Source organism: Athene noctua, chromosome Z (assembly GCF_965140245.1).
Source record: "Athene noctua chromosome Z, bAthNoc1.hap1.1, whole genome shotgun sequence".
Lineage (NCBI taxonomy): Eukaryota > Metazoa > Chordata > Aves > Strigiformes > Strigidae > Athene > Athene noctua.
The window spans coordinates 59,537,043-59,561,328 of record NC_134077.1 but is presented as its reverse complement, the minus strand read 5'-3'; the positions used below and the strand labels follow the sequence as shown (position 1 = coordinate 59,561,328).

At 42.5% G+C, this 24,286-nt stretch overlaps 1 long non-coding RNA gene across 1 annotated transcript; it reads right to left on the bottom strand.

Annotated features, from left to right (window-relative positions):
• Positions 1–6,779: 6,779 nt before the first annotated feature.
• Positions 6,780–24,206, bottom strand: LOC141973963 (uncharacterized). Its single transcript, XR_012635637.1, has 4 exons — positions 23,884–24,206; positions 22,724–22,965; positions 22,062–22,144; positions 6,780–6,887 (listed from the first exon to the last, which is right to left on the bottom strand). It is a non-coding gene; the product is annotated as an uncharacterized LOC141973963 (long non-coding RNA).
• Between the last annotated feature and the right edge of the window lie 80 nt (positions 24,207–24,286).

The following is a 24,286-nucleotide window of genomic DNA, read 5'->3' as shown; positions in this document are numbered from 1 at the left end:
CATTCAGCAATGTCTAAAGTCAGCTGGATGTCTTTCACCTCAGCAAACTGACTTGATTCACTTTCTCTTTCTGCAGTTTCTGCAACTTGGCACAGTGAGCTCCATACAGCACCTTCCACTGCCTATGTTTTCCCACAGTGACAGGACCCATCAGTGAACAGGGCATATTGCCTCTCATTTTCTGGCAGTTTATTATACACTGAGGACTCTTCAGTACACATCACATTCTTCTCAGGTGACATTCCAAAATCTTCGCCTTCTGGCCAGTCCGTGATCAGTTCCAAAATTCCTGGGCAACTGGTGTTTCCTATTTGACCCTGCTGTGTGATCAGTGCCATTCACTTACTCCATATGACATCAACTGCATGTTGTTTAGAGGGAACCCTCCCTTTAAATATCTAGCCCAGCACTGGCAGTCAGGGTGATAACAGGAGCTGTGTTTCACTACCAACCACTTCTGAGGCAGCTCAAACTCCGTCATATGCTGCTAGTATCTCTTTTCAGTTGGAATATAGCAAGCCTAGGATCCTCAATATCCCCAACCCCAAATATCTAGGGGCCTGCCTTGGATCTCACCAAGTGCTTTCTGCCAGAGACTTCAGGTAGGACCATTCTCTCCAGCTGTGGTGTAGACCACGTTTTTAACATCTTGTCCTGCCCAGACCAGTCCAAGAGCTACTACATGAACAGTCTCCTGTTTAATTTGTCCAAAGGCTTGTTGTTGCTCATCGGCCCACTTAAAATCATTCTTCTTTCAAGTCATTTGATAGAGAGGGCTTACAGTGCTCAAGGGTAGGGAGGCTCTGCAGAGAGACCTGGACAGGCTGGAGCCATGGGCTGAGGCCAACTGGAGGAGTTTCAATAAGGCCAAATGCCGGGGGCTGCCCTTGGGCCACAACAACCCCCAGCAGCGCTACAGGCTTGGGGAGGAGTGGCTGGAGAGCTGCCAGTCAGAGAGGGACCTGGGGGTGCTGACTGACAGCCGGCTGAACAGGAGCCAGCAGTGTGCTCAGGGGGGCAAGAAGGCCAATGGCATCCTGGCTTGTGTCAGCAATAGCGTGGCCAGCAGGGACAGGGAAGGGATCTTACCCCTGTACTCAGCACTGGTGAGGCCGCCCCTCGATTCCTGTGTTCAGTTTTGGGCCCCTCACTACAAAAAGGACATTGAATGACTCGAGCGTGTCCAGAGAAGGGCAACGAAGCTGGTGCAGGGTCTGGAGCACAGGTCGTACGGGGAGCGGCTGAGGGAACTGGGGGTGTTTAGTCTGGAGAAGAGGAGGCCGAGGGGAGAACTCATCGCGCTCTACAGCTCCCTGAAAGGAGGGTGCAGAGAGCTGGGGATGAGTCTCCTGAACCAAGTAACAAGCAATAGGACAAGAGGTAATGGCCTCAAGTTGCACCAGGTAAGGATTAGACTAGATATTAGGAAGTATTTCTTTCCAGAAGGGGTTGTTAGGTGTTGGAATGGGCTGCCCAGGGCAGTGGTGGAGTCCCCATCCCTGGAGGTGTTTAAGAGTCGGGTTGACATCATGCTGAGGGATATGGTGTAGTTGGGAACTGTCAGTGCTAGGTTAATGGTTGGATTGGATGATCTTCAAGGTCCTTTCCAACCTAGTTGACTCTCTGATTCTGTGATTCTGTGACTGTAATTTGAAATATTCATTCTCCAAAACCCCACAACACTTAAGAAAGCTTGTGGGTTTTTTTACTAGCTGGTGGAGACATAGATGCTCTTTTATTGATCACATCCATTGGGATGTGATTACATCCATCTTGACATTTTATTCCTAAAAACTGGATCGCCTGTGCAGGTCCCTTAGCCTTAATTTGGTTTATGGCAAAACTGGTTTTCACAAGAATTTGGATTATTTTCTTTCCTTTCTCAAAACTTCTTCTGCTGTTTTGCCCCATATGATGATGTCATCAATGTATTGTAGGTGTTCAGGAGCTTCACCCTGTTCCAGTGCAGTCTGAATCAGTCCATGGCAAATGGTGGGGCTGTGCTGTGTTTCCATCCCTGGGGCAGTTGATTCCAGGTGTACTGGACACACCTCCAAGTGAAAGCAAACTGTGGCCGATACTCTGCTGCCAAAGGGATTGAGAAAATGCACTAGTAGTATCAATTGTTGTGTACCACTTGGCTGCCTTTGACTCCAGTTCATACTGGAGTTCTAGTATGTCCAGTATGACAGCACTCAGCAGAAACATGACTTCACCGAGGCCATGGTTACTATTGTTACTCTCCATTCTCCATTAGATTTTCACACTGGCCACAGGGGGCTGCTAAAGGGTGAGAATCTTGCTGATCATCCCTTGGCTCTCTAGTAGACAAATCGGCATATGGATGGGAATCAGGGAGTCTCAGTGTGATATTGCTGCCCATGGACTATTGTGGTTACAATTGGCAGCCATTGTTCTTCAACCATCAGCAGCTCCACATCCTTCAAGAGACTAGGCAAGGTGGACACCTCTTCAATTTCCAAGGCAGCTATATCAAAGGCCCACTAGTAGTACCCTTCTGAGTTCCTGAAATACCCTCTCCTGAGATAGTCTGTGCGAAGGATGCACAGAGCCTCTGGGCCAGTCACAATGGGATGTTTTTGCCACTCATTCTCAGTTAGGCTTATTTCAGCCTCCAATACAGTTAGTTGTTGGGATCCCCCTGTCATACGGGAAATACAAATGGGTTACACCCCTTTATAGCTTGATGGCATTAGGGTACACTGTGCACCGGTATCTACCAGAGCCTTACACTCCTGTGGGTCAGAGGTGCCAGGCCAATGGATCCACACAGTCCATTTTTGTGGATCACACTCTTTATATACTGTGGGTATATATTTCATTCAAATTTCAGTACCTATATTATTGAACTAACATGATCAGTTTATATCCCTAGGTTCTTTCTGAAGGAGTGAGAACAGAGGTGGTCCTTCATAAGCACAAGCCTAATTGGTGTTCTCTGAATTAGATTTAGTATAAGTATTGGTGATTGTTTCTCTATTCGTTTCCTTTACACTAACCATTTAAAAAACCTTATTCATATACACACACTGTTTGCAAGGGTATTGTACCTGGATTCTGTGCCTTTCAGAGTAATTAAATCACTATTGTCAGTAAGTTAATTAAGCCAGTGCAGAACACACAGATAGAGTAATATTGCCAGTGATGACATTATATCAAGTCTCAGATGCTTTTATAGAGGGCCTGCTCAAGAAAAAGCATTATCCTCCTAGCTGTCAGAAAGCCTCAGAACAAAATTTTAACCAGGGGTTATCATGTGTGCTCTGTCTGCATTTTCTTATGATTTAGACAGCAAACAGTTCAGCACATGATTTTTGTTTTGATGCAACAAAAAATACGAATTTTATATCATGGCTCTCTCATTATTTGTGCTGATCTATCATGAGTCAATACAAAGAGCACAACCATGATAAAACGTACTTCAGGGTAATTGCCAGCTTGTGACTTTATGTCAGTTACATTAATTAACTGCACTGATCAGTGCTAGCTATAAAAAGCTCGCATGTGCTCCTGTTTATACAGTGACCCATGATTTAAAAATGGAAGTTGTCCTTCCTGTTTTTAACCACGCTGTTCTGTCATGTGAGAGTTGTGCCACTCTTGCAGACAAAGCCAAGTGTAGCTAGGTTACTCATTGCCTCATGAGCTAAGAAAACTTTGTTCTGGACTATCAATGTTATCCCAAAGACCTCAGCTAAATCAATTTTTGGAGCGCAAAGGTTATAGGGATTTTCTAAGGACGGTTTCCATAGCAGAGGCATGTCTGAGGGCAAATAAAGTCCTCTAAACACCTTACTTTGGCTCTGGGACAGAACACAGAGCACAAAGGAAGATACTCACTAAAATGCAGCAAGTAGCCAGTGAGATTCACGATGTTTAGGTAGTTGGGCACTTAACACCCACTGAAGCTTATTGGACTTAGTCAGTTAGAGGCAGTTCCTGATGACATCTTCATTTGAGCACCCAAACACTGAGCCACACTACATCAGTGGGCTCTCATGAAAGCACTGGCACTAACAATTAATATCAGCCTCCACCGTGAGTCACAGGTACTAAAATGTATGTGGGAACACTTGTTGCAAAGGCAGAGACTGGCTCTGGAAACAATTCCACCTACATTTTGTATTGTAATTTCCTTCGAACTCATGGGATTCCTAAAAAATGTATGACTATACACTTATGACACATTAAAATCCTATACAAAAATTCCAAGTTTAAATGTTTCCCCATTTCAAAGGCCAATCCCTATTCATGATAGACCCCCTCAGCAATGTCATTATTCCTCATCTTCATACGAATATTTTAGAAAATTTTAGAAGAGTAAGCAAGAGAACAGTATTTTTAAAATCATCAGGAAAATCAAGAGAGTATGTCATTTCTGTCATCTTCATAAATATTCCCAGGTCATTTTTCAAAGAAACACTCTACTCTTTTAATGTCTTGTTATTTCAAAATAAGTTGTGTACTTTTGCATGTACATAAATAAGAACAGCTTTTCTGGACCAAACCAAAGGTCCATCCTGCCTGTAACAGTGGCCATAGTCTTCCAAGTTATGGAAGACGGGTGTGGTGGTTTAGGCTCTGCCAGGACCCAAGACCACACCGCCGTTATCCTTCCCGCCTCCCTCGGATCTGACGGGGCAGGGAGTGAGATACAAACCCCGGGGCTGAGATAAGTAAAAATTTAATACAACAGTTAACAAATAATAAACCAAACAACAACAACAATAACAGTAATAACAATGAATAGAATAAGAGATATACTGCATGGATACAGCGAATGTACTGACCACGAACACAACACGTCCCCCCAGCTCTTCCCGCACTTTGGCGCCCGGACCTGATGTCAGCATGGTATTGAATAACACAGCTAGAGCTCCCTGCCCACATTCTGGGGAAACTTAACCCTATCCTAGCTGAACCAGGACAACGGGCATCTCTGACTCTTTCCTCTAGTACCCTCCTCACAGCCTCTAACCTTCTTTGGTTCACAGACTTCCCAATGCTGACATTATTCCTGTGCATTAACCAGGCCTCAAGGGACTTCTCTTCCATGAATTTGTCCCTCAGACCATGCATTATTTTGGCACCCTTTCACACCCTGCCCCCTATCAGACTGATGAATCCGCACCTCTATTCATACCAAATCCAGCCCCACTTTTGTTCCCTCCAGCACTCATATTGGAAGAGACCACAAACGAATGACCCTGCCTGATGCATTGCATTCATGATTTGACAGAACCCTGAGGACAAACCACACCTGCCTGATATGTCAGAAGTGGCTGGCCTCTGCCAAGTCTTGCCATGTGTCGTGCGGTGCACGAGCCAGCTGAAGGTTTGTCATCAAGTTGCTATGGAGCTCAGTGGCAGGGTGGTTTTCTGCCTTCTTAACATTAGCTTTCCAAAAGTCTATTATTTTCTAAATAAGTGTCTTATTTAATTTGCATGTAGAACTGGTAAAAGCTACATAATAGACATCAGCGTAGATGTGAAAGAATTTCAAATGTTTTATTTCTGGAAGATTCAATGTGAGCTAATTTAGTGTGCTGGGCAGTGAATCAACAAAATCATTTCAGTAGAAGAAAAACTGAATCCAGACCTTTGATGGGACTTAATCCACTGACATAGTAGCATGGTATGAGGAGAAAGGAGCTACCTCAAGCTTTTTTCTGAGCAGTAACAGTGAGATCCTATGGGGAAAAACTAGGATAAGTCATCACAAGTTACAGTCAGAGATGCCTACTGAAAAGTGAAGCAGGGACAATTTGGACCCTTGGGATCTCTACACAGAGGCAAGCATGATTCCCAGAGCAAAAGCCACACATTGCCACTGGGAATTAAGAGGCTGGCTCTTGTTTGGTTTTTTTTTTGTTTATTTATTCATTCTTGCTGACTTTGTCTTTCCATGATTGCTAAAAAGAGAAGTAAAAACTCCAGCATCTACTGAGCCTAATGAGCAAAGTTCTTTCTTCTACAAGGGGCGAGAGGGAGGTTAGCTTTTTACACACCAAAAAAATTAGTAAAGTGATCTGCATCACACTGTAATGTTCATGTGTGCTGGCAATGTGATTTTCAAAGCTCACTTCTAATGCCCCACGTACACTGGAAAGGCTCCTGCTGCCAGGGCCTCTGTCTGCAGTCTCACACATTTTCTCCCCCTTCTGCTCCCACCCCTATCTGTTGACTTTGGGTAGTCTCCCTGGCTGAGACTCAGAGGCACAGGTACAGAAGCATTTTGTGGTCTCGTTGACTCCAAGGAGTTGAACAGGTGTCCTCAGCTAAAACTTATCATATGGGGATGGGGCTGAGAACCTCCCACCCCTGCAGGGCTGTATCTCATCACTTCTGACTATGGTATAGCGGTGTTCATGCTATGCATGCTGCAGCACAGGGATGGAAATTAATGTCCTTACACAAGAGCTCTTACTGAAACACAGCATCACCCTGCATCTCCTCTTGGTCTTGGCTCTTTCCCTTTTTCAATTACCCTCTACCATATGGCTAAATCTTTACCTACCCTTTCCCTGTTTTTTTCCCCCTTCCGTTCATCTCTCCTTTCCTTAAGTTGCAATAAGCGATTCCTCTGTCACAGAGCTCTGATCTGCACATGTCTCTCCTCCAAGTCCAGCAAGTCTTTGACACTCTTTTGTGTTCACCTGATCAGTGTGTTCTGTGTAACAGTCACAGGTGCACTGGGGGAAAGAAGCAGGAGACACTGGAATTGTTCAATGCCCTCAGGGAATGTCTGTGTTCACTTGCCTTAGGCAGCCCCTATGGGACAGCTGAATTCTTCATTCCAGGTCTGTATTCCAGAAAATTTACTCACTCTCTGTTTGCAGATCATGACACAATTTCAAGACACAATCCTGCAAGCAGAAAACAGAATGGTCAAGTTTTAAATAGTGTCCCTATGTCCTTTAAGCACATTCACCCATCCATGGTAACAGTACCTTCAAGCAGCAAAGCCATGCACCAAATTGGTTTGCCTTCCTAAAGGAAGCTATAGTTGCTGATTGGGGTAATTAGAAAGTACCAATTCACTGCAAGACAAATACAGGTGAAGCCACACCAGTGACTACTTTTTTGATTTTGCCGATGGGACAGAAACTGTGTTACTGCATAAGCCTCCATCCCCTTCAGGGGCAGTCTTAGGAAACCACAGAGATTGCCTCAGCTGTCCTCAACAGCCACTCTTCAGCAGGAAGAAGTAGGCCCAGCAAGCCTGACAACAACAAACCCTGTTCTGCTATTAATGGTCACAGACACTTGCCTTTCCTCTAATCCCCTTCCCTTGGGCTGCCAGGACTTGCTGCAGAGCACTGAAAAGAGGGTGGTGGCAGCTGTCCCTGCTCCCTACTCAGGTCCACACAGGGCAGCACATCACAGATGCCAAGCAGCTGTGAGGGTTGTCCTGAGCTGGACAAGTCAGCTGCTAGCATCCTGTGACTTTCACATCCATCATCTCCTATCACCTGCTTGTAGTGCAAGCAGGCAGGGGAGAGAGTGGAAGTAATTTGAGATGGAGGAGTTGGCTCAGAGAAAACTCAGAAGACAGGGAGAAGAAGACTGGCCCTCATCTATAGACTTTCAAACCACCTTTTAGTGGGTGTAACCCCATTTTTATTTTGGCCTTTGCACACAATACATTGAACTCTGTTCCTTTTCTGCTATGTAGAAGGTAGGTGGGTACCCCTGAGCCCTTGGCATTTAAAACTTTGCAAACCTTCCAAAATCACTTGCAGATGCTTAACTGTTTTAAGAAAGCACTTGTTGCAGCAGCACAAGTAGGTATGTCTATGTGTACAAAACCAAGTTCCCTGCCTGTTTGTACACATGGATGCTGTAGCTCTGTGTGCCTGGAAGCCACAAAACTCTTCTTTTTGAGACTCCAGCCAGAGCATCACTCCAGCATATACTGCACCACACAAAAAATCCTTGCGCTGTCCCTGACACTAACCCTACTCTCAAATACACAGAAGAGTGTTCCTGTTTGACCAGGGCTGTTGCCTGTTGTAACTCCTTAAATCAAGAGATCAACAATTCTGTCATCATAGAAGGAGTAGCCCGGTGCTCAAATCTGCGTCAGAATTTCAAAACAAATATTGAGCAATGTAAGAAATGACACAATATTATTACAGGTTTTTTACTGGTGCAGTTGGATGAAGTGAACAAAAATAGAAGTACCAGCTGGTTTTGAACAACTTTTTCAACCAATAACAATAGGACCATCTGCTGAGTCACCCCGGAAGATGCCATCGCAGCCACACCTCACAGTATTTCCCCAGTCACTAAGAAACAGTCTTCTCTGACTAGCCTATTCCCCATTCTGTTCCGGATTACCCAAGAAATTAATCAGGGGCTTATCACACTGTGACTGAAAAGCCTGAGAGGTATTTTTTTCTTGGGAAAAAAAAAGAGCAGAAAGCTGAAACTGGTAAATGAGTTTAGCAAAGTAAGGACTCCCAGCTCCTTTGACACTTTTTTATTTCTCATTGCCAGAAGATATTCTAAGTAAGGCTGCCCAAACTGGCAGACACAGCAATCAGGTAGCCAAGGAAATGCCAGGTCTCGATCTACTTTCTAACAAGCTCTTTCCCCAGATCTGATACCAGGTGATGCTCCCAATTAGTCTGCATATTAAATAAACGGTGGACATGCACTCAAAATGCCTACTTTCCATGCTGCTACTCTGGCTTTAAATTTATTGCCTAACAGCCAAAGCATTCATATTTACAAATGACTGCAAAAGCAATATGCCAGTGCACCTCACCAAAGCAGCTATATACCTCTTTAAAGAGTGGATCTGATTCTCCTTTCCATTACACCAGGTTTACACCTGTGTAGTTCTGCTGATTTCAACCAAGGCAATGTGAGGATTCTTCATTTCAACGAGAAAACCAGATCTGCAGTTTGGATGAACAGTGCTAAAATCATGAGCCATTACAGTCTTTTGTTACCTAGTAAGTCTTTGCTAGCAAAATACAACTTCTCGTGCTGTAAAGAACAAAAGCTGAGCTCCGTGTTAACTTGAGAAAAACCATGGTAACTGCTGTCACCCCTCCCTGCCCCTCTATACTACATCACGCTGGCTGCAGGCACTCTGGGAGCATTGAAATGAGGCAGTGCTGCTGGACAGGGTAAGGCAAAGACTTTGTATCAGGAGGTGATCAGGAAGGAAAGCATAATGATGAAGGCAGAGTTCCCTCCGAAACAGGTTATTGATTAGTAGCTGGGAAAGACTAAGATGGTCTACTACATGTCATGAACATGAAGAGGGCTCTGCTGAAGTCAATAATCTGGGGCTGATTTACATGAGCTTAAAAACAAGTCAGCTGAACTCAGCAAAACTATGTCATTTTGCAGGAGCTGAAGATTCTGTCTGTACAGCTATGTGTCACTCATTCCACTAAGCCTGGTCCTGCAGGACAGGACACCACAGGCAGCCAGGGCTCAGGAACTAGATCTCCATCTCAATATAGCTGTTCCTGAAATGTCTACACTGTGAAAAGTCTGTTTTCTGTTCCCTCCTTTTTAAGTATTAATGCTGAATGTGGCTAATACTTCTGTAGTCATGTGATGCATCCATTGGTTCCTGTGTCCTGTTCATTGTGACTTTTTTAGACTAGCAATTTTGATCTGGAAGCCTGATGCCATTTAATACATGACTTTCATAAAGTCTGAATAACCCATATGGTTTTGGTTATATTCAGTAGATCTTCAGCTATCTGTTTTAGGCACTCTCTCTGGTAAGATAAGGGAGGGATAGTAGTTTGTAATGTGTCCAATGTGAGGACACAGAAAACATCAGTTAAAAATCTGCCTGAAGCAAGCATTCTCATAATGTTCTTAAAATACTTTCTGCTTTCACTAAGATAAAGCCCTTAGTTCTTAGGCAGAAGACAGTGCGCAGATCACACTAGATAGAAAAACAACCAAAAGTGGGGGAAACTGAGACGTTTTCAATTTATATTCTTCCCATCACAACAGTATCTCAACAATGTGGTAAAGTAAAACAAATGGCATGTGGGGCTCAGGCACAGGCATGAGGGGAACACAGATATGTCCTAGAGACCTGTATAGGTCTGAATGCACCTTATCCTTCAGTTTCCAGTTGTCCCTCATGAGATGTGTGGGAAGGGCTGACAGTAAGAACAATAATTGGCATTCCTGAGCCTGTAAAAAAGGATATTAAGAATTTCACCTCACACTGTCCTCCTCCTTCCCCTTCAATAAAAGCAAGAAAAGATTGAAATTATCAAGCGATACTACTTTGCAGCTTCAAATTAGTAAGAACCTTCCACTGGTACATAGAGTTAAGGTTCTGCTTTCCTTTCACTCGTATCAGCTTCCCGAGGAAAGTATTCCTCCTGTTAGTCAAAAAACTTTTGTCTTTTTTTGTGTCATATGCTTAAATAAAATATTCTACCAATACACAAAACCACTCCAACCCCTGATTCAGATATCACAAACCAAAACTGTATCTTTGTTTTCTTGTTTTTACGACGTCTGAGCTAATGCAGGAGAAATTATTCCCAAATTGTAAGCCTGTTTTGAAACTGGCTATATTTGCAGCTCACAGAAACCTCCAGTGTGTGAAAACATTCATAAAACTTGTCAAATTTCCCTGAGGTGGATTTCACTGAAGTCACAGTAATTATTAAAGCTTTAGCTATTTTGTAATACCATCTACACAGGGTACACTTTGCTAAGACACTAGCAAGGTAGGGAAGTGGTACACATCTCATTGTGCAACTCATCTAAGGAATATGCATGACAATTCCAACTCGCTGTACCACAAATTCTCAATACAAGCAAGGAAGCATTTCAGACCCTCACAGAATGCTTATTTAATATCAAAGCACTTAATTGCTTCGCTGTCATAGTCCCATTGCCAAAGCAATTGCACCAAATGGGACCTAAAACTACACATTTTACCTAACTGCATTTAAAAAATGAAACTTACCCGGAATGAAAAAGAAGCAGATCTTAACCATTGTTCAGTGCAAAACAGTGCTGGATGAAGATCTATACACTTAGCTACTCTTTTAGGCCAGGACAGAAGAATAGCTAGGAACAAAAGGTATTCTTGTGAATTAGAAAGCACAGAGCATTTCCCATTTTTCATTGTCAAGAGCCATCTGAAATGACTTCTTGCGGATATAGCTCTGGAAAGAACACATTTAGAAAGCTTTTGTTTCAAGAACAGGATCAGCTCAGTCAGTGAACTGGTTTTCAACTACTCTACAGGCTTTAGAGTTGCTGCGTGGTTGTGAGGGTAAGAATCTGTTCACAGTTTCCTGAACAAGGAGACAGACTGTGATTCAGACTACTTGTACCCCTTGTATTGCTGGATATTTACAACCTTTCATCTTACAAAAGGTTGTCTCACTTGTGTGTTTTGAAACACAAGACTTCACATTTCTGGTTTATTTTTTTCTCATCAGACACATCTGCTGAGAGGTGAAGATAAATCATTTAAAGTAGAAACAGAAATATTTGATAAATACTGTCCAAACAGGTCATAGAAAGAAAATCACAGGAGCAAGTGAACTATTATAAGATAAAGCTGCAACTTCTGAATATTAAGTATTGACTGGATATTAGCTACCAAAAATCCCAAAACCCTTTCAAAAACCTGTTTATTCAGGTTTGTCCACAAAACCCCCCAGACATCAGGTTAGGTTTTAGCGTAGCCAGTTCCCACACTTTGTGAATCCTGCCCAAAATCTAGAGTAAAGCCAGAGGCAGAAGACAGACCTTTGCAATCCAGGCTGAAATCTGTCTAGGTTAACTTTGGGTAGTGAGTTGCAAACAGTTATGTAGAACATGCTTGTCTGAGCTAACAGAAACTCCACAGTCAGATTTGCAACCTGAGGCAAGAGGTAGGCAAGACACACTGAAGTGCCTGCTCAGAAAGGCAGGATTCCTGTCCACCTGTATGAACACAACCTTCTGGACCCTGTTAATGTCAGTAAGAGCAAAGGCAGAGCTACAAACTGCTTCAGTACCTCAACGCCGCATCTTCCTCCCTGTAATTTCTGTACTGTAGTCAAGGTGAAAATTAATATGAAACTTCTCCAATTAATTTTTCAAAACCTGTACTGAACTGCTCTCTGTAGAGATGTTAACTGATGTCCAAAGCCATGTTGCCATGGTAGGTAGAGCATGGGCACACAGGAAGCAGAGTAAGAAGCTTTTCATTTGAACCTAGGAGATCTCACTCAGCAAATCCTTAGTTCAGGATTTGTTTGGAGGTTTCACCATCTGCCAATGCAGTATGACTCTCAGATGGCAGTCTGAGGCAGTGCCTTGGTAAACCCCCTCAGGACTTGCTCTAGACCTCCGAATGACTTCTGGTTATAATCGCTGGAGTCATTTAGCAATCTCAGTTATTAAAAGTGAGGATACAGATTTGTGTGTCTCTCTCAGCATGCAACAAAATGAGCAAAAAAACCTCTCAAGGAGTTGTACACAGTGACTGTGATATGCAATAATCTCACAATCAAATCTGAATAAATCTAGTCTAAATGTAATGCTGCATGACATTGTATGCTTGCCAAAATAGACTTGTTAATCATGGAACAGAAGAATTCTTGGCAGGGTTTCAAAGCTAATTCAGAAGTTTATTAGAACAAGGCATTAAGTCATGGAAAGGGAAAAAGTCAGAGACAACAACAGCACTACTCATCTATGTTAATCATTCTTTTAGCATATTACATAGCAGACCAAAATGGCAAAGAGGATGGGTTAAAATCAACGTGCTACAGGATTCCTGACAGAGAAGGTCCCATTTTGTAGCTTGCTGAGCATATATTACAGCGGGTGTCATCTTTTTAAGCTTTATTTTTCCTTGAAAAAGGGAAAAGCAACTTATGGAGACACATTACAGAACGTTATGGTTTACCTGGCATCAATAGTCTTTATTAATAGATTGAGAATAGCTACATTTTCTCCATATTTCTTTACTATCTTCCATCCAAGGATCACAAAACAAATAATAAAATTAGTATATTGATATATATAATTACAATAATTGAAGTGTATCAATACAATATCCTTTGTCTCCATCATGCTAACCTGGTACACTATTTGCCTATGCTTGTGGCACCAAGAAGTAATGCCATTTTTATTGGCCTAAATGAGCTTCAGGAAGACATAAATCACAAGCAAACATGCAGGAGGGGAAAGACTGCCCTCTTCCCATGCAGGTAGGACTCTGTGCTCTCTCTGTCCTGACAAAGAAGTATTCAGGCCCCTGTGAAGGACAGCATGGAAGCAGTGGGACACATTGGGACAGGGTTTGGAGGTCCTGTTCATACCTGCTCACATCAGAATGGTTTGCTGAAAATTTGGAAAGTGCGTGTTGTCTACTACCTTCACTGGGCAGACAAGCAAAAAGCTGTCATGGAAACTGCATGACCATGTATGTCAAAACATTGCCAATTACTATTTCAACAGAAGCATGTTGAGCTTCCAGGTAGTATCTGATACCCATTGGATACTCTTACCATACTTTATCAGGGAAGCAGAACTTATCCCAACCACTGTATGAAATGGGTTGGCAATGTACATAAACCCCCTTACTAAAGTATTGAGGCAAAATTCAGCCACAGGGAAATTAACGTGCTGAAGGACCTTGAAAAAATAACAATTTCTTTTGAAACAACATTGCTTCAGCTCTTCAGTTGTAACAGCTCATGGAGCTGATTTGCCTGTGAAATTTTTTTTTTCTGTCTTTCTTCAAGCTTTTGTCCTAGATGAGTTCTTTAATCCAACCCACAGACAGTTGGCATCTTTACAATTGAAAGTGTATGTAACAATATTGAACAAAATCCATTCATAAAGGCACATTTTTGTGGGACAGTCATTTCACTTGTGACAACAAAGGGCAGAGTTAAGGATTTTCAAATATATCAGGATAAGAATAAATGCAAGGGTTAAGAGACTCTAACAAAAGCACCACTGTTAAAAGAAATATTCATTAAGTCACAGTTTGAATTTCCCTATGAAACCTACCTTTCAGTAAATGATAGTTTCGTCTTAATGTCCAAGGACTATTTATGAACAGTTTTTGCTATGCAAATGCAGTCATCATCAACCAGCTAAAGAACTACATTAATTTTTCTATTGTTTAGTTGGGGTCTCTAACAGGTGGTATAAAAAATCAGTACAAAGTTTGATATGTAATCTGGTTACAAACCACAATACAACTGCAGTTATAATCAGTTCCAATCAACAACCCTGAAAATTGTTCTGCATGTCTTCTGAAAATGTGTACGTGTTTTCCCAGGTGGGAACACTGAATATCCTCATAGATTTCAAGGATACAACTCTCTGAAAACAGATTTTTTTTTAAAGTTTAAAAAAAGTGTAAAGTTATTGAGATTTTTAAACTGCTTCTAAATAGTACACATAGGACAGAGAGGGAAAACAGTCTCCAGATGATCTATTATTTATTTACTCTGCAGAAAAGAGAACTGTTAAAGAAAAAAGGTGAGTATCAAAGCAATTAATAACACCTTAAAGAGGAAAAAAGCCACACAAACTGGCACTATAAATTGAGGGTTTGAACTCAATTACTGTATATCTTACTGTTCAGAAACTGAATCTAATGTCATATGGCAGAGAAAATGGGTGCTTCTTATAGCTGGTAACCCAGAAAATGTAACAATGTAAATTAATTGTTTTTCTATTGTATGGCATCTGTAAGAGTTGGTCAGAAGATCAGCATTGTCTCAACATTGTCACCAGGGACATGGACAGCGAGGTACCCGACAACGGCCTGCTTGGCCTTGCCGATCCCTGGAGCGGAATGTGGTGCAAAGGCTCCGGGAGGCAGAACTGTGTGGCACGGCGAGCGCTGTGCAGTTCTCCTGAGCACTGACCCGTGTGGTGCAGGCAGTGCTGGGCTGTCCTGCGGTGCCTGAGCCGCGCAGTACCAAGAGTGCTGTGCTGGTGTTCGGTACCTGGGCCCAGCCAGAGCTGTTAGAGATAACCGCATGGCCGCTGTCAAAAAAAGATGGATCGCAACGGTTGCCATAACATTGATGAAGAAATCATGAACCTTAGATGAACTTGGCTTCATTATAATACCAAAACACACCTCCTGGTGGAAGGCTGCCCGCCTCCCAGACTGACCACGCCTCGGACACTCCCCCCCGCACATGTGCGATGGCCTCGCTCGAGAAAGGCAGAGACCCCTGAGGCGGAGGTGGAGCAAGGTGTGTTACTGAGCATAAAGGGATGACTTCTGGACAACGAAAATTGGAAGCTTCCCCACCAAGGACCATGACAATTGACGACGCAGTATCAGCTGGACCCAGGACCGTTAGGACGTCGTGAGATCAGCGGTGGTAGCTATAACCTCTCTCTCTCCTCTCTCTAAAACTTAACTTTACTTTTCTCCTTTCTTTCACCCGTCCCTATCACGTGCCACTTCACAGGCAACACAATAATGTTTCACTGTTTCATTACTGCTATCCCCTTTGGTGTTGGTCACCTTAATCTCGCACTTTCGAGATCATAGTAAATGAACCATCACGAGTCCACTGAGTGGACCATGACAGGCATCCAGTGAAATCATCTACATCAGTTAAAAATGCCCTTGTGCTTTACACCTATTTTTTTCTCATGATACCATCAAATAAAGAAGTTCTTCCAAGAAAAACCTCCCTTATGGTGCTTGACTTAGACACAAACTTCTGAGAGAAGGTTAATATGGAACAAAGATATACAACTATCCCTTCTTTCTCCTCCGTGAAGTTATGTCTTTGTGTGGTACTAGACTGCAACAGTTATGATTATAGGACTTTTTTTTCCTTAAAGTTTTAAGAATATTTTAAGAAATATTTCAAACTCATAACAAAAATGTGCAGCAAAGCAAAAAAACCCCAACACACCTAAGCAGAATGAAACAGGCTAATATTAGTAACAAAAGGCCATGCTTTGCCCAGAGCAATATGCTGTACAATGGAAGTGCAGTGATGACAGTCACCAGCCACATTGTCCTTCCTGTTCTAGATGAATCATCTCTATCTTCCTTGTCTTTACTCATACTTTCGATACCAGCTCCTTCTGATAATAGCCTATTTATCGGGGTTGTTGGACAATGCATCTCCTTATTAACACTGTCAAGAAAAGTGATTTTAATAGAACAGGCCTCAAGGTCAAACAGAATGGCTGGTTCGGGTGCATACTGAAACTACTGCTTCTGCTATTTGATGCCCTGTCCGGGCTCTTAGCAAACCTAGCCTCAAGTGTGTGGCCTTTTGGTAAGTGGCTGCTTGATAAAAATATGTTTAGTTCCACGTGAACTTCAGTTCTTACATCACTCTTTCCATCATTCTTCTAAGATTTCAAGGGCACAAATTGTTAGCCTGCATTTAATTTATGCAAGCATTGTGTTGGCAACCAAATCCATCATGAGCTATTTAAGCATTTTACCTCAGGTTTCATTCTCAGTTTGGTTGAATATGGCAAGTGCAATTAAGTATGAATAAACTGTCATGAAGACTGCAGAAAATGCACATCATGTGGGGATAGTTCATATAAGGAAGGCTTCTGTTTGGTATACCTGATTCATAGATCCCTTAGGGAAAGAAAAAAAAACCAAATCAAATAAGAGGGAGGTGGGGGTGGGGGGTGGTAGACAAATGCTTATCTGTAAAATTGGTGTTCTGGTTGATGATCTGGTTGGGGGTCTGCTACAGGCCACCCAACCAGAAAGACAAAGCAGATGAGATCCTCTATAGACAGACAGGAATAGCCTCATGTTCACAAGCCCTGGTCTTCAGGGGGTACTTCAATCACCTCAATATCTGTTGAAGGGACAACACAGCAGGGCACAAGCAATCCAGGAGACTGGAATGAGTTGATGATAACTTCCTTCTCCAGGTGATAGAGGAGCCAACAAGGAGAGATGCTATGCTGGATCTTGTTCTCACCAACAAGGAGGGGCTGGTGGGGAGCTCCAGGGCAGCCTTGACTGAAGTGACCATGAAATGGTGGATTTCAAGATCCCTAGGTCAGTGAGGAGGACGCACAGCAAGCTCACTATCCTGGACTTCAGGAGAGCAGACTTTGGCCTCTTGAGGGATCTGCTTGGCAGTCCCATGGGATAAAGCCCTGGAGGGAAGAGGGGCCCAAGAAAGCTGGTTAAATTCAAGGATCACCTCCTCCAAGCTCAGGAGCAATGCATCTCAACAAAGAGGAAGACAGGCAAAAAGTCAAGCACAAAAAGGACGCCTAAAGAGGGTAAAAGCAAGGACAGGTAGCATGGGAGGAATACAGAGAAACTGTCTGAGTATTCAGGAATCGTGTTAGGAAGACCAAAGCCCTGATAGAATTAAATCTGTCCAGGGCAACAAGAAAAGCTTCTATAGGGATATCAGTGATAGAAGAAAGACTAGGGAAAATGTGGGCCCTCTCCATAAGGAAACAGGACACCTGGTTACCTGGGATATGGAGAGGACGAGGTACTCAATGGCTTTTTTGTCTCACTCTTCACCAGCAAGTGCTCCAGCCACATTTCCCAAGTTGCAGAAGGCAACGGTGGTGACTGGGAGAATGAAGAGCCACCCATTGTAGGAGAAGATCAGGTTCAAGACCACTTAAGGAACCTGAAGGTGCACAAGACCATAGGACCTGTTGAGATGCATCTGCAGGTCCTGAGGAAACTGACAGATGAAGTGGTTAAACCACTATCCATCATATTTGAGAAACTGTGGCAGTTTAGTGAAGTTCCCACTGGCAGGAAAAGTGGAAATATGCACTCTATTTTTAAAAAGGAAAAAAAAGAAGACCAGAGAAACTACAGACCAGTCTCACCTCTGTGCCTGGCAAGATCATGGAGCGGATCCCCCTAGAAACTATGCTAGGGCACATGGAAAATAAGGAGGTGACTGGTGACAGCCAGCATGGCTTCACTAAGGGCAAATCATGCCTGACAAATTTGGTGACCTTCTACAACAGGGTTACGGCGTTGGTGGATAAGGCTAGGGCAAGTGACATTATCTACCTGGACTTGTGTAGAGCTTTTGACACTGTCCCACATGACATCCTTGTCTCTGAATTGGAGTGGCATGGATTTGATGGATGGACCACTTGGTGGAGAAGGAATTGGCTGGGTGGTCATGCTCAAAGACCTGTGGTCAACAGTTTGATGTCCAAATAGGAGTGATGACTGCTGTTCCTCAAGGGTTGGTACTGGTATATGGACAGTGGGACTGAGTGCACCCAATGACACCAAGCTGTGGTGCGGTCAACATGCTGGAGGGAAGGGATGCCATTAAGAGAGACCTGGACAGGCTTGAGAGGTGGGCCCATGTGAACCTCATGAGGTTCAAGAAGGCCAAGTGCAAGGTCCTGCACATGGATCAAGGCAATCCTAAACACAAATACAGGCTGAGCAATGAGTGGATTGAGGGCAGCCCTGCAGAGAAGGACCTGGAGGGATTAGTGGATTGAAAACTGCATATGGGCCAGCAGTGTGCCATCACCACCCAGAAAACCAATTGTATCCTGGGCTGCACCAAGAGAAGTGCAGCTAGCAGGTTGAAGGAGGTCATTCTATCCCTCTTGCTCTGCTCTCATGAGATCCCACCCGGAGCACTGTGTCCAGCTCTGGGGCCCCCAGTATAAGAATGACATAGACCTGCTTGAGCGGGCCATGAATATGATCACGGGCTGGAGCACCTCCTTTAGGAAGACAACCTGAGAACATTGGGGCTGTTCAGCCTGGAGAAGAAAAGGCTCTGGGGAGACCTTATAGTAGCCTTCCAGGACTTAAAGTGGACCACAGGAAAGATGGGGAGGGAGTCTTTATCAGGGAGTGTAGCAATAGGACAAGGGCTAACAATTTTGAACTGAAAGAGGGTAGATTTAGATTAGCTATAAAGAAGAAATTCTTCACTAGGAGGGTGGTGAGGCACTGGAACAGGTTTCCCAGAGAAGCTGTGGATGCCCCATCCCTGGCAGTGTTCAAGGCCAGGTGAGATGGGGCTTTGAGCAACCTGATCTACTGGAAGATGTCCCTGCCCGTGGCAGGGCAGGGTTGAAACTAGATGATATTTAAGGTCCCTTCCAACCCAAACCGTTCTGTGTTTCTGTGATTCTATGATTAGTTGTTACCATCCTCTGCCAGCCACAACCAATGTTGGAAAAGGGATTACAGGAGCACTCCCTTCTCCATTTCAGAACTGGTTTATTCAGCCAGGTGGTTTGAGTGGATAACTCTCAGCTCATGGGATCCCTTCTACTGGAACAAGACTTGGGGTTTTGACCTCTGCTTGGCAGATGGCAGCAAAAAGCTTGTAACAATAATCTCCTCATCTGGCCGAGAAACATTCAAAAGTAGTCAGTCCCCATTTTAGATGACCCAGGGCTTCTGTGGACTATGGAGCCCAGGAGGTGCTGGTCAAAGCACTCTACATACAACAAATGTCAAAAGAAAGCACTGACAGAGGAAAGATCCTCCCTGATAAAATCAACCCATTACTTTCAGATATTTATAGATTATCCAAGTCCTTGAACAAGCATCTTGAAATTAAGAGAGCATTATACAGTAGGCATCTCTGGACAGACACTATCAAGTAAAGCTGGTCAGAGCACCACCACAAAATACAACAATGTAAAAATACAGGCAGGTATGGTTAGCAGCTATTATTCTGTCAGAGATAAAATAGTTGCAGGCCTCAAGGCTGAGAATCCTGAACACTGAATTCACAATAGAAAAGAAAAAGTCCTCCTCAGAGTAGGATAGATTTATAAGGTACCTCAACCATTTAAAAGCCAGAAGTCTTTGATGAACAAAGGTTCACTAAGCTACAAAGAGATGATTATTTATAAGCATTTCAGTAGCACCACAAGTGAACATGCTGCTCTACAAAGTCTTCTTTAGGCAAGCACAGCATAAGCCACAATATCCCTGCCCTGCAGAGACAGCAGTCTAAGCTCATTTATTCTTGAAAACAATTGTGGTACAGTACTGTTAATTACACAGCTTAAAATATGTCTATCCATAGTCAATAAATGACTGATTTGACAATCCTTTCTTGTCCAGAAAGCAACAGAGTTGATCATTAGAATATATAGCTTAGTGATATAATGGTGTGCACAAAAACACTACTAAAATTTTCACACAAGTGTAACATTCTTATTAGGGCTCAATCAGAACTATTTTTATTTTTTTTTTAAATTTTTCTCCCCTTGCTTTCTCTCTCCCCTCAGTATTAACAACTTCATAATTATTTGTTCCAAAAGAGTCATTCCATTCAGCAGATACGTGTAAGAATATCTTAATACTTCTAGTAGACTCTATGAAAAAAAAAATAAAACCATGAGGCTATTCATAGATGCAATTATTTAATCCAGGCATCCCTTTCTGCAGTACTTTTAAAATAAGTGGAAATAAGGCCACCATGATAAGATGCAGTGAAGTCACTGCAATGATTCTTCAGCAGGTCCTCCTCCCCCTTTCTCTACCACTCTTACTTAGGCACCAAAGGGTTTCCAGTTTTCTTTTTCAGTCAGTGCTTCTTACCTGCTGACATGATTTCCACTTCCATCTCTCCGTTGATCTCCCATGACTGCTAGTTCTACCTAGACTTCCTTTTCCATGTTTTAAGCTACTGTCTTGAGCTATGGGAGGAAGGCAGACTACTACATGGTTGACTTTATTCTAGCTGAGTCTGAACAGACCCCTGTTTCAAGCTTCTCCTACACCGACATTGTGCTTCATCACTGCAAAATTGTTTCCCTGGACTTTTATATAGGTGTTACATTTGTTTGAAACTTTCAAGCTTTGCTGTGTGATGATCGAGTACTTGCAGCCCTCACCTTCTGTTCCCTTTTCAGATTTGCTTTTCCCCCATTTCTTAATCTCCTCTCCTGCAGAAAGATATTACTACTATGATAGCACTTATTCCTCCTTCTGGCTGCACAAAACACTTTATCTCACAGAAAATCTTTATCTATGGTAGTCATCTGCTAAATAGCTTCTTGAATTGATTCACATGCTTACCTTCTATGCCTTTGCATTTCTCTTCACAACTCACATCTATGAATTTGACCTTATTTAAATTAAAAAAAACAAACAAACAAACAAAACAAAACAAAACAAAACAAAAAAAACAAACAAACAAACAAAAAAAACCCAACCCCAACACCAAACAGCCACCACAAACGCAAAGAAGCTCTATAAACAACTGATAAGTTTTAGACCCCAGAGGAATTATTTTCCATGCATCCTGTCTATTTTCTTTGTCAAAGTGCCATATGCAATCTTGATAACATAGGCAGATAGAAATGTACAGGTGCAAGATTAGCCTTATCTTCTAGAGCTGCTATGGCAGTGGATATGGTAATGCGGAGTTACAGAAACTGGAAGCACTTTTTTTTTTTTTTTCTTCAGGTAACTCTGTTCATTAACCAGTGATTATTAACCAGTAAATTGGTAACTATGTCCATTTTGTGTGTGTAATCTTCTGAGATCTCCTTAAAAAGTTATGAAGAAAGCCAAGTGATGATGAACTACAGCACTTTGTTTCCTTTGGGGGTTTGGGTTTATTAATTTTTCCTGTACTTCCACTGATTTAGCAATGCAAGTTTAGGCACCATTCAACATAAAGGGGAAAGAATAAACCCATAGGAAAAATGGGTTGCCAAGATTACAAAGACAAAGGAACTTAAAGTAATGCACTTGCTTCACTATTCCACAGACACATGGTTATGGGCCAAATGGCACTGCTGCTGCGGCTGCTGCTGCTTACTCCAAAGAGTACCCACTTCCCACATGTCATGACAATGCATGTGAATTACAGTGCCAGGACTAATAGGGCAGAAATAAACTCTGTTCCTACAACTATATAGGCCACAGGGTATGAGCCCAAAGCAGATGAACGTTGAAGTGGTTTATACTCCATCCAGGCTGCACCTCACTTAGATTAACTACGGCCTACTTCAAAGAGAAATAAGCAGGGTTGCAAAATGAAGGGAGGAAAAAGTAGACTGGAGACATCCTAAGAGTACATTAACAGCCTCACCCTTTGGAACAAATTAAGATCCTTGTCCATAGTTGTTTGAGAGGATCATCTTTCCTCCATGGGCAAAATCTTCACAGAATCACCTGTAAAGATGAGGAAGATAAAGATGATTTATCTAGAATAGAAATTGCAATGTGGTGAGTGTCCTGCTTATTTCTAACTTCTGGTTCATTTTTTGTTCCAGAGCCATTCTGGGTCCTCCCACTATACCATCTACCTCTTCTCATGTCTGGGTACCCTATCTGAAGGTGATTTGCCTCTGAGAATAAGCAAGAATTTTGGGGCAATTTTGGTGGTGCACTATTTGTGTTAGTGTTCTCACTCCTGCTGTTACTGGTGGGACAGGACAGCAAAATGAAAATGTGTCACAGAATAAATGAACATGCAGGCTCTGCATGCTAGATTTTATTTGCTATTTATCTGTCCAATGTGCCTTGCTCTTCTTTGTCCAGTTTCACTCCCCTTCCTGAAATTGTGAGATTGTTTGGGTTGAGGTTTTTTTCATTTTCAAGATTCTGTAAATGTGTCTCTCTACATTCACTGTCTTTCATGGTACACCACTCCAATGAGCAATCACCCATGTCTCTGTGACTACCAGTTTCTCACATAGTCACTTCTATGCCTTTGTTGACAGCCCTCCTCCAGCCCATGCATGAACTTACCCAGAGGCCATTATTTCCACTTTTAATTCTCTCTTCAAATCCCACCACAAACACACTACCGGTGTCTTTGGGGTTTTTGTTCTTTTTCTTTTTTTCTTATGGAGAATCTTGTTTGTTTCAATTAGCTTTTACTATTCTCCTTCCCTCCTCTCTGCCACTTTGCCTTCCTCTTAGATGATGACTCCTTGTACTAGATATTCTTCTGGTGTGTTTGGAAAGTACTTAGCATGTCATTGTCACTCCTGTAGGAATAAAATCTTAATTAATTCCCTATGCAAAATCACGCCAAGTTATTTCCCAAAATCTATACAATCATGTGGTCACCCGAGTCTTACCAGTCAACCCTCTAGAACATTTCAGGGTACACTTATAAAGGACAAATTACATTTGTAACAAGTTCAGTCACAGTCAAATAAAAATCTTAGAATCATAACCACTTGCACTTGAAATCAAGACTTTACCCTTTAAAACTTCACTTTTAACTGTAGAGTATCAAAACAGAAAGAGTACTAAGAAATATCGACAGTTCTATGGGGACATGCTCTAATCTTTCATTTTTAATTTTATACAGATTTATTCACAAATAAGATCCAAGAAACAGTGACTGTTTCTTTAGTGGAAACAGGGTAGGTGCATGTCAATGAGAGGTGACTTTATTGAAGAATTTTGGCTTGAGGTTAGAAGGGTGTTGTGGACCCTCAGCTTCCTCAGAACAAAAAAAGTTTTCTGCATTCTATGACTTGGATCATCCTTGCTATGAACAGCGTCTGCTAATAACAGACAGTAACATCCCAACACCCCATTCCTTCACTCCATGTTACTCTTCTACAGGAATGCTCTTTAGGAGAAATTCATTGAAGAGTCACCTATTCTTCTGACAACCTTTTTATGTGTCTGAGTAAATCTGTTCAGGCATCTGAACTTTTTGACCCTACACCAGGAAATGTGAAAGCTGCTGACTCTCCCAGTCTTTGAATTTGTCTGTTTGGCTAATTCTCATGTCTACTTAGCTGGCATCTCTATGCAATTTGCTTTTGCCTTTGGGGGTTTGCAACCAGCCATGAATTCCCTTTGGCTTCTCATACCTTAAGCAGTTTAACCAGGAGAGACAAGACATTTTGAAAAAAGGAATCCTCAAACAATAAAAAATCTGCACTCACCTCTTTTCATTTAAACTCTTACTGGCAGTGACCTTGCAAGTAGAAGTGGTAGAGCTCAAGGAAAGGTCACGGGACTGCAGTTTGAGAAACCTTTGATTGAAATCCAGGTGACCTCTTCCACCACACCACCAATCTCTAAAACCAAATCAAGCTTCTTAAGAAATCCAGGAAGTGCTTCTCACCAGCTGAGCAATTTCCTAGAAACCTACTCCTAACAAGAATAGGAGTCTTTTTACTGCTCGTGTCCCCTGCTCTTGCCAGTTCCCCAACCACCGCCTGATGGAATGAAATGGCCCCACATACTCAGCAGGAGGTCAAGCTGAACTCTGGAGTAGACTACAGTGCGCACTTAGTGTTGCCTATCATGTCATTTATCACCTTTTTTCTTTTTTTTTTTTTTTTT